Genomic DNA, 11,078 nt, shown 5'->3' with positions numbered 1-11,078 from the left:
ATGTTTGTGGAAATCTTCCCAAGGTCTTGGGTTTTCCTTTGGCTGCAAAATATGTAAGTTTGGACTCTTAGAAACTATCTGGGGAGGAAAAATATTTCCTATTCAGCTCTTGTAACAAAACAAAACAAAAAAGAGAAAAAGAACTTTTTCTTTTTTGCTTAATTATAAAGGTTGCTAAGAGATAGATACTGCATTCCTTAAAATTGCTTTTTCATGGAACAGTACAAGTGTTAGCAGACAAAGCAAGCTGGTCTTGCTGTATTGTAAGGTGTTGCAGAGAACAGGCCAATAAATAGATTGAAAAGAAAAAATGGTGGGAAATGCTTGCTATGAAATTAATTAGATATTTAAATAGGAGGAGCTGATTTCTGTAAAAGCAAGAGGATTTCTGTAAAAACAAGAGTGCCTTTTAATCTTTCATAGTGGTTCAGAGATTCAGTCCTTGAGTGAAGAAGTCCTAGAGGACAGCTCTAATGTGTTGGCAAGCAAAAAACATGGACCAGTGAATAAGAAGGCAGTATCTGCTTTATAAATACATAGAGACAGCTTCACCTCTATAATGTATTCATCATGAAGCATTAAAAGCACTTTGGCCCCATGTCTTGAGGAACATTAAAGTGTTACTGTTACTGCAGTTATTGCCTCTCCTGCTTAATGTTACTGCACACTCAGGGTATGTTTCGGGCTTGTAATGGTGGTATGTTGCAGGGTATTTCTTTCTTTTTAAATAATCATGGCCCTAATTTTCAGAGAGTGACAATATGTCTGGCTGAAATGGAATCAATGGTACCAAACTCCTTTATGCTACCTAAGGAGCTGGTCCTGTGTGCTTAAAAATAACCTAATGAGGGAAGGACCGGTCTGTCACTGAGAGGTTTGGTGACCTACTTCTGCAGCTCTCCTGCTCTTCTGGGAAAGCTCTGCTGGGCTTCTGGTTCTTCAACTCCTTGGTCTCCCCCAAATCACTCACAAAAGCAAATTCCATGAGAGAGAGAGAGAAAGAAAGAGAGACAGCTGCTTCTTCATATATGAATAATACACAGCCCTATAAATGATTAATAAAAGCTAGCAGTGACTTTGAATGATGGTGTAGTAATTCACACTAAGCTGTTTAGATGGTTCCCAGCCTTCATCCTGGCAGGGCACGAGGCACCTGGGATGAATGATTATCCTGTCATGCAGACTGCTGTTTCCAGTTGCTTAAATTGAGCTCTGCACATATTGGACAGCATCATGCAGCTGATTATGGCCCACCACATGGATGGTCATAGTCAGAGTTATTAACTTTTTAAATTGCTCAAAGATGCATCTGTGGGAATGGTGTCAGCCACAGACTGTGAGAGCTTCATGCTTTGACATGCTGAAACCTAGAGCTGGACCAAACAAACATCTAAACTTGATCATATTTAATTTAATCACATATGCAGATAGTCTGGTGAATCCTGTGGAGTGCCTAGTACAGAGCAAAGTCCTGTTGCTCCTCTGGTGGTGGATATGTTCATGTTATCATTCTCCAGCTGTTCACTCCATGGGAAGTCATTGCACTCTCTGCTGTGCCTCCCTGAGCTCTCTATGGTGTTACATTTGTGTGAGATCTATCCCTAAAAAGGGAATTACAATTTTTAAAAAGCCTTGAAAAAATGAGATTGTATTTAAAACCAACAAACAAAAAACCCAAAAATGAGAAGCTGGGCATTAACTGAGTAGCTGGGAGCTGAGTAAGAGAGGCTGTCCGTGGGAGATAGAGAAGAGGAGCAGAAATCCAACCCTGTCTGGTCACCTGCAGACAACTCAGCCACTTCTCGCTTACATCCACCACATCCCAATGTCAATCAAAAAGGATCAGAAAGATGACACATGAGAAGTGCCAATTTTTCTCTGTTAATTACAAATGGATCCTGAGGTGGCTTGCTCAAGTATAGATGTCCACCCTCCAGAGCCCTAAAATTCGAGGAGGTGAGGCTTAGCTTTTAAATCCCTGTATTCCCTGCTCTCTGCAATGTTCTGTTAGGCTGCCAGTACACAGAAGAGTGAAAGGCCACAGCATAACTAACAACCTGTTGATCAAATAAATGTGCTAAAATGCTGTAGTGGAGAAGTGACTGCTGATGTGGAACTTGCAGGGGTGTAAAATCTCCACAGACACCTTGTCTCTGACTATGGCCTGCAAAGGGGAGGTGGAAAACCTGGTTGGGTTATCCCAGATAGAAGGAAAAACCCCAAAGTATTTAGATCCACAAGTGAGGCTTCCCTCCTCTTCAGGGGATAAAACAGGGCCCCAGAAGGAGTTTGGGGCCTTTGCGCTGGTTTCTGAGTGAAGCAAACCTTTGAGGGGAAACAAAGCTAATAGAGTCATCGCTTTGGCACATGAGCCCTGCTAGAAAGGAAGCCTGTTAATCCCCTCTATAGCCTCTCTATTTATACCCTTAGGCTGCGCATAAACTGGCCAAGTGCAGGAACAAAAGCTGACTAGAAAAATCACTCCTGTGATTGTTGCTCTCATGAGCTATTATCCCCTTTATTAAGGACCAGGCTCAGAACAACCTTTCTTAAAGGCAATGTTTGTGAAGAAATGTGATTATTATGCTGATTTAGGTGAAACTTGGCCCTCCAGCAGCCTCTCCCTCTGCCCGCCCTGCCCATTTTCTTTATTGTGCTCGAAATTTTGCAGTAAAAAGAAAAAAAAAAAAAAAAAGATTACGAATTTGTGTGTCATTTTAGAGGTGGGATCTTCCAGAGAAGGACAAGGTGTGGAACTGTTCACCAGATTACTGGTGTCCTTTCTTATATTCTTTTACTTATGATAATTTAGAAATCAGTGTTTGAGATATTTAGTTTGTTTCTTCAGTATATCTGAAGCTCGTTAATATTTGGGATTATCCTCTCTGCCGTTTTTACTTAAGAATTAAAATCCTCCCCAATTTTTCAGTCATGTTTCACTGTGACCGAATGGAAATGCATCTTCTCAACCTGGAAGGCAATAGAGCCCAGATTTGTTTGTGTCAGTCAAATTACAAGAGGAAAAAGATGGCTCTTCTGATCTTTCTGCAAAGAACGTTTCCAGAGGCTTTTGAAGAAACTCATCCTTCATTGAAATGCCCTTGACTGAGAAGATACTTTGAAAATATAGAGTGCAAACAACTCCTCCAGTGGTTTTGTTGGAGGAAAGGGAACAGGAGGGATTCATCATACTTGGCTATACTGAGCATGGAACGTCTTCTTTGGAAAACTGTCTGCATCAAGAATAGCTGTGTTACAGCTTATATTCCTGCAATGAAAATTGTTAAAAAGATCAGGTTAGACTTACCTGTGAGAATTTTACAAATTTTGACTAAATGTAACATTTCCATTAACGTATTGCCAGTATGATTGAGGATAATTCATTAGGTTAACACGGACTTAAGGGGCCTATGAAGTGAATAAAGGAGATTCTTGAAGTAAAGTAGTAAATACCTTTTTTGGACTATGTGCTTACAGTTTGCTAGCCCTTCCAGTCTTGGGCAATCAAAAATTTTATCTACAGGATACCCTGATTTTTGAAGTCACAATCCTATTTAAGGTCAGACAACAGGAATAAATGAAATCAATGTAAAGAACCATACATTATTTTGTGGGATTGTTTGTACTCCATAAGCTATTTGTGAAATGAAATTAAGTTACTCTAATAATGGTTTAATTATAGGTAGGCCAGATGAGACTGTTGGTATTTAAAGACAAGGAATGTGTATATTTGAAGAGATGAAACTCCTGGCACACTGGAAAGATAAAGAAAAAAAAAGGATGAAAAGATAGGGTGGTGTTTAGGCTTATGTCTGAGGCTGACTGGAGCCAGATATTGGATTCAGATGTGGTGGTGGCTGGATTCTTATGAGCTTTCTGCTGCTGAGGGTGCACCAGAGTGGGGCAGAGAAGAAGTTCCCTCATGCTGTTGTGACCAAAAGCTGCAAAGCACAAGTATAGTCAGTCCTCCTTCTTTTGAAGACCAAGTAAAAGCCGGAAGCAACAAGAGAAATCAAAGGTTTGGGAAATTTTGCACAAATGAGACTCATTATGGGATATGTAAGTGGTCAAATTGGATGTTTCTAATTTTTGCAAAAGCCAGACAAATAAGAGGATGTTTATTAGGTCATATGTACAAATCTGGCACTTCTGCAGCTGGAGGGAAGGAAAACCTTTCTGATTCAGAACTGAGGTTTGGGCACACTTACATCTTATTCCTGGGTGAAGAAGAGGGAATTGGGAGACCTTTTGGCCACCATGCTGAATACACATGGGCTTGGCTGTCTGAACCTGCAGATCATCTCTTGCACATTTAATCAGGAACAATCTTGGAAGGTGTTGCACAAAGCCCCGAGCACCCAGGTAGGACCTAGGGTACCAAATATGAGAGAAGAACCACTGGGGATGTCCCGACTCATTATTCTAAGAATTTCTTTTTCTATTAAAATATCTATTTAAATATTTCATAAGTTTTTATTTTCATGAGAATTCAACTTTAATTGAAGAGGGATATCTGAAAAATGAAGTGATATTCCTGAGCCAGATGTTTGCCAGCATTATTAGTGGCTTTTTGAGAAGCCAGTCATGAGAACAGGTCTTGCTCTGCCACAGGTCCTTCACTATTCTCCTGGCCAAGCCTTGGTAGATGTTCATCTTCCTCGGAGGGCTTGAATTTGGTCTCCTTCCACTTTCCTTCTGGCCTCACTGATGCATTTTGAAGATGCATATTCACAAGTTAAGACGTCACACATTGCTTTCTCCTGCTCTAGCACAAACAGGATTTAATATTAATATTTTTTTACTTAACAGTGTAAGTTGTGTTTAATCTAAGACCTGTTAAATTTAATACGGATAAATTGAGCACTTTCTTAATGTATGTTCACATTCATTGAACATTCATACATTCACAGTCACATTTATAATCTATTGTATATATGCAGTATAGATGTGATGCATTGGCTTTGTAAACAACAACAAAAAAGACAAGAATAAAAAAAGCATTTTCAAGCCAAGTAACTATTCTGTGAAATAATGGAACTCTGAGAGCTGCAGTTCATTCCATGGGCTCAGCTGATCTAATATATCACAAACCCTGACAGGGCTTGATCCCCCAGCTTTTGACTCTTTGTTCCTTCAGCTCTTGCTCTGGTTCTGGTGGTGTTTGGCTCTGTAATGAACCAGGTTGACTCACTTTTCCAGAATAAAATTGAAGAGATGAAAATGGGGGGATTTTGGCTTGGGTTAATGAGTTCAATCATCTTCACAAAGGGCCTGAGGAATGCCCATAGTGAAGGCTGATGGAGAGGGAGAACGATGACTCTTAGGTAGTAGAGATCTGTTAGACCCCCTTAGCTGCCTCTTCCACCTCCCCAGCCAGGACAGCAGGATCTACAAGACTTTAAAGCACTCCAAGTGGGTCTTGCTGTCCTACCCTGCTCTGCAGTGACATGGTGCCCTGCTCTTTCTGTGCACCAGCCGTTGTGTCCACTGGCCCTGTGATGAGCTGGTAGAAGAATATTCAGTATTTGTATGATTTTAGTTAGGTCTCTCCCAGTTTTGCATCTTGAGCTGATTCTTCAGGATGTCAAGTAAACACAAGTGATAGTTGAAAAATGTGCAGGAAAGCATGGGGACACAGGATGTGATTGAGCTCTGACAGGGGTGGTTTAGATTACTTGAAGCTGTAGGCTTCACTGCTACAACAACCTGTTTTCTGCATTTTTGTTTCCCCTTTGCTTGGGTGGATTTGAGAGGCACAGTTACATTTTCTGAAACTGATTTTTCATCTGCACAAAGCCATATGTATACAATGGACCTAACTGATGTCTGGGTTGCAAAACTCTCTTTGTACCCACAAGATACTGAGAGCAGGCTACAAGAAGGTGAATCTATCTCAAGAACAAAGGTACATTAATAATTTTAATAAGATCATACACAGACATGACAACTAAAACCCAAATCACCAACTCATGTTTGCTCATCAAAAATATCTGCAGCTGGTCTAAAGAATTTGATGAGGTACAGAAATCAGCAAATAATTTGTCGTAGACTCTGACAAGACTAAATGAGATTGCAAGAAATAGATGGACCTGTATTTCCAGGTTGATCCATGTGTCAAGTACAGTGTTATGGAAAAGTTCCAGCTCTGTTCCCCTGTGTACCATAGATCATACTTTCACTGCTTGCTACTTTGGGCACACCTCTTGTAGTCGGGTCTCTGCACTTGGCCGAGTTTGTGGTGTGGGTGTGAACTATGCACACCTTCTGTGTGCCTGGGACTGCTAAAGGCCATTGCAGAACTAGAGCAGACATTGTCTGTGATCTAGCAGTAAAACCTGTTTTCATTACTAGGTCTCAGGTACAGAAGACAGCCCAAATCCTGCAGTACTGGAGCTTTCAATAAGACATTGTTTGTTCTGCTGCACTGTCAATAAGATGTCATTACTTCAACTGCAAGATAAGAAAGGATTTGTTAATGGCTCCTCTTGGGGGATGGCGACATTTTTTTTTCCCCTCATAGATCACTGGGGAAAAAATACAGGAGCAGGCTGACAAGGAAAGAAAATCAGTTTAGCACTTTTTTATTTTCTTTTGTTTTTCCATTTAAACAAAAAATATCTATGCTTCTCAGTAAAAGCTGTAAGCTATGAAAAACACAAAATCACCCTTTTTCTTTTATTTGTAGTCATGTGCAAAACCAGTGATATAATGTTAAATGTTCATGGGCCTATACCTTTTCAAGAGATAAAAAGAAATACTTTAGCGTATTTTAAAAAGAAAGCTGCTGTGAGCAGTAACAGGTCTATAACCTATCATTAATCTGGAGGTACAGTACTCCAGGAGAGGCAGATCAGTTTTTGCCTTTCCCAGGTCCAAGTAAGTAGTTATCAATTAACAGCAGATATGGCAAGAAGTGTTCAGTCCTTGCTTTGGCATAGCTGTCAGTGCTGTAACCTGGGGGCTGCATGGCTGGGCAGGGGGCTGCATGGCTGGGCATGGGGCTGCATGGCTGGGCAGGGGGCTGCATGGCTGGGCAAAGGGCTGCATGGCTGGGCATGGGGCTGCATGGCTGGGCAAAGGGCTGCATGGCTGGGCAGGGGGCTGCTGCTGCCCTTGCCCTGAGACCTCTGCCTCTGGCCAAGACCTCCTGCAAGTCCCCTTGTGTGGTGTCCCCTCTGTCCCAGGCTGCACGGCTGGCTCCTTCACTTTGCTGTATGAAACTCCCACATTGTGCTGGGCCTTTGGGAGTCCAGGTGACATTCTGGCTGTCTCTGATAGAACAATGACATATTTTTTGCAAAACAACATTTAGGACAATGATAAAGGGCCTGATCCTGTGAGTTTTTAGCCATCTGTATAATCTTCTATATAGTTAAAAATATGAGCATACAGACAGCATGTCTGAACTTGGAAAATTCATTTGGCTTCAGGTGAAGCCTGAGCTCAAAGCACAATAGCTCCACCTGAATAGGGATATTCAGAGGACACAGAGCAGGTGCCAAGACCAGACCTTGTTTGCAGCTTGTTTGCAGCTGCACAGGGGATTCTTAAAGGCACAAGCCTGCCCATTCATCTGTGTAACCAGCTCAGGCAGGCAGGCAGGTCCCTCTTTTTTAAACTCATTAAAATAACTGTGGGATGAGGAGCCCATTTGGCTGTGCTTTGGTAGAGTTTTTGGGCCAGAGGCTGCCCTGAAACTGTGCTACCTCTCCCACCATCTCATCTCTACTTCCCACCCTGTGTGACCCCCTGTGGCCACAGCCACCCATGCCAGCACAGCCACCGTGCCAGCACAGCCACAGTGCCAGCACAGCCATCCATGCCAGCACAGCCACCCATGCAGCCACACTCCCCTGCCCAGTGCACAGCTGCACAAACAGGGGCTTGGCAGGAGGCAGCCCCAGGGCAGCAGGGACAAGGCAGAGCCCCTGCCTCCTTATGCTGGCATGGCAGCAAAATATTTTCACAGTACAAGTAATCTTAGCCCCTGGCAGCCTGGGTACTCTGAGCTCCATAAAACTCAAGAACACAACAAACCCCAAGCACCCTCAATCCTCAGTGGAGGGGATGGGTATTGAGGGCTGAATGCCAGGCTGGGGGTGCCAGTCACAATTTCCATTGGCTTTCCTGGCTCCAGCAAGCGAAGATCCTGCAGTGCCCATCCAGGGAGGCTCACACGTTACTGCTCACTTGGAGCAGCCAGACCGGTTTGGAGCATGACTGCATGAATGAGCACAGTATGGCTGTAACAGGACACCGAACGGGATCCCAGAGAATGGGAGGTAAGGCAACAGCTGCAGGGGGCTGGGGATCCCAGCACAGCTTACTTAGGCACTTGTGGCAATCATAATTTCTCAAAAAGCTGAGAAATTATGTGAGAGACTTACACGGACACTATACAAACACCTAACATCCCCTGCCCTGATATTATGTTAATGCTATCAGAGTTGGTTGTAATTTCTCCTGTGTAGCACAATTTAAGATATGATTTTCTCCCCCACCTTGTTCTCCCCCCAACTCTCTCTTCATATGCTAGAGGTGGCTTTTTGCTGTCCTGGCCTGTGCATGCTGCACTGTGGAATGCAGTGGGATTTTCTCCTTGGTCTGTGTTGTGTACTTTTTCTTCTTTTTCTTTCTCTTCAGCATTTAGGATATCACCATAGCCTACATACAATTGATACAATTCCCGATTCATTAACTGTAAGGTTAATCTCAGCAATTAGCATTGTTTTTACAGGATGCATCCGAGAATGCAGCAGAAATTGTAGAAAGCAATTTTAAAAGACTCTTGTTTTGAGGCACTTCCAGCTTGTAAATAAAACCCACTTTTTTCAACTTTCCTAAAAATAATTTTTTACTATTATCAGGCTATTAAAACACATTGTCTTCTTATGAGGAAAATATTGCTCCAAGCTGTGTTGAGGTTATTTATTACTAACTACATCCATATCTTCTCAGTGTTTTGCATACCTGCTGCCGATCCATGCTTCAGTTCCACAAAAATGCAAATAAAATAGAACTTGCAGTCGCCATCACTTGCTCCCCTATATTGGAAAAGCAGCCTTATGTAACAGACTGGAAATGACAGGTAGGCATACCAGAGAAAAATCTAGACTTGGTGTGAATTGCTCATACCTTTGCTGACATCTCTGGTGATGTGCAGGCAGAGCACAATAACAGGGTTGGGTGTTCCAGGTGGGGCAGAACACAGTGTGCTTTCATCTGGTATAGACTGACTATCCAAAACCAGTGCACTTCATCTGTTCTATGACAGACAGAATTACATTCTAACATTACCAGAAATAAAATCCTATGCTTTGGCTATTTATATTAAGTAGAAAAATAACTAAAGGCTGTTGTTTGAACAATTTTAAATGTGTAAGTCAATTCAAAACTGCACAATCCTCATATGGATTTGGGCTATGACGATACTTTATCTTTCTGCTTGTAGGACAATGATCCTTTTATGTTTTATTCTAAAGTTTCTGCTGTTCTTGCTCTGACAAAGCCACATTGAAGCAAGAATGGCAGGGCAATGTGGGTAGCGGCATGGGTAAGACACGTAGCCCTTAGTCAGCAGAAACCGGGTTGGAAGTTGTGGTACTTCTGCTTCTACAACTGTCATAGAGCTGCTGGAAGGAGATCCTGAGAATCTCTGTGTGAAATAAAACAAACACACCACAGTGCAAAGTAAATATCTATTTGAAATTACCCTCTAACCTTTCTGTTCTCTACATCTTAGGAAAGGATTTCCCAGAAGCAGAGAGCAGGACCCAGAGCAGAAGCAGAAGAGAACTGATGGCTGGAAGGCAGGGAGAGAGGGACAGAGTGGGTTGCCTGGAGGTGGGAGCATCCCAGACTCGATCCAGATGAAGAAATAAATGATGACTCTGAAACATAACACAGGGTTTATCATGACAGGAGTGAAAGGTTATAAAGACCTAAACTGTTTATTTGCATGAGAACATAATGGTTCTTGTCATCAACGTGGTGTTGGAAGGAATGACTTCCATCTAGGGGATGCAGAAAAGCCCAGAAGATAAATTTCAGCACTAGTAACACTTTAATAGAATAAGATTGAAAAGGAGGATGAATATGGAAATTAAGACAGGGATGACACTGTAATAATTTAAGTGTAGCATTTGGGAGCAGCAGTATCATTCAAAGAAAAACAAACAACACTAATCAACATCAGATGTATTGATATTTTAAAACAGACTTTATTTAATGACAATAAATATAAAGAAATCTTAATATTCAGAAACCAATTGCAAACATTCTTAGAAAAAATAAAAAATACACTCTTACATTCTGAATTTTATTGACATACACAGAGTCTAAAACAGTGGTGATAGTCTGTAATTTATGGTGCTTGGTAAGGCAATGAAATGGTCACTGGTCCAAATTCACCCTGACTCAATAGATCTGTACAAAGTAGGAGTCTGGTCTACGTATCAAGTGTAGAAAAAAGGTAAAATTGAGTCAGAGTTTAAAACAAATGCTGATTTTTCCTTCAAGCACATCTTTAATTAAAGTGACAAAGGCTAAAAAAGAAAAAAAAATTACAAATACTCATATGTTGGCAACTGGCCCCCAGCATTTTGTTCTTAAGCCTCCACAGAGCTTCCAGCACGCAAGCAGAGCACATTTCAGCAGCTGGAGGTAGAGGCTTCAGAAACTGCACAGCTTAACTCAAACTATTAAAATGCGATTATTAGGCACTGTGTTGGTTTCCCTCTTCTTTCTCTGATTCAAAACTCTGCTGTGAATAACACTGAGCACATGGCAAACTGAACTGAGTTCCTGATGTAATGTCTTCTGAAATGAAATGTTACACTTACATTAGCAAGGAACACGGCATTTCAGAAGCAAATCACTCGAGCAAAAAGTCCATGTTGGCTGGGTGATGCCCATGCAGAGCTCACCACTCTTCAGCCCAGCGCTGGTTTCAGCAGACCAAGGGCCTGTCATTGACCATTAAGTGCATATCTGAAAGCTGCCTTCTGGGTCAGTGTGAACCAAAAGGAACTCAGCCCATGTGTGCCCAGACTAACCTGTGATGCCTCCCAGAAAATGGA

This window comes from Melozone crissalis, unplaced genomic scaffold (genome assembly GCF_028551555.1).
Source record: "Melozone crissalis strain CALT ecotype California unplaced genomic scaffold, PUWL_Pcris_2 ptg000004l_1, whole genome shotgun sequence".
NCBI lineage: Eukaryota > Metazoa > Chordata > Aves > Passeriformes > Passerellidae > Melozone > Melozone crissalis.
The sequence above is the reverse complement of the archived record's forward strand: the minus strand, read 5'-3'. Positions refer to the sequence as shown.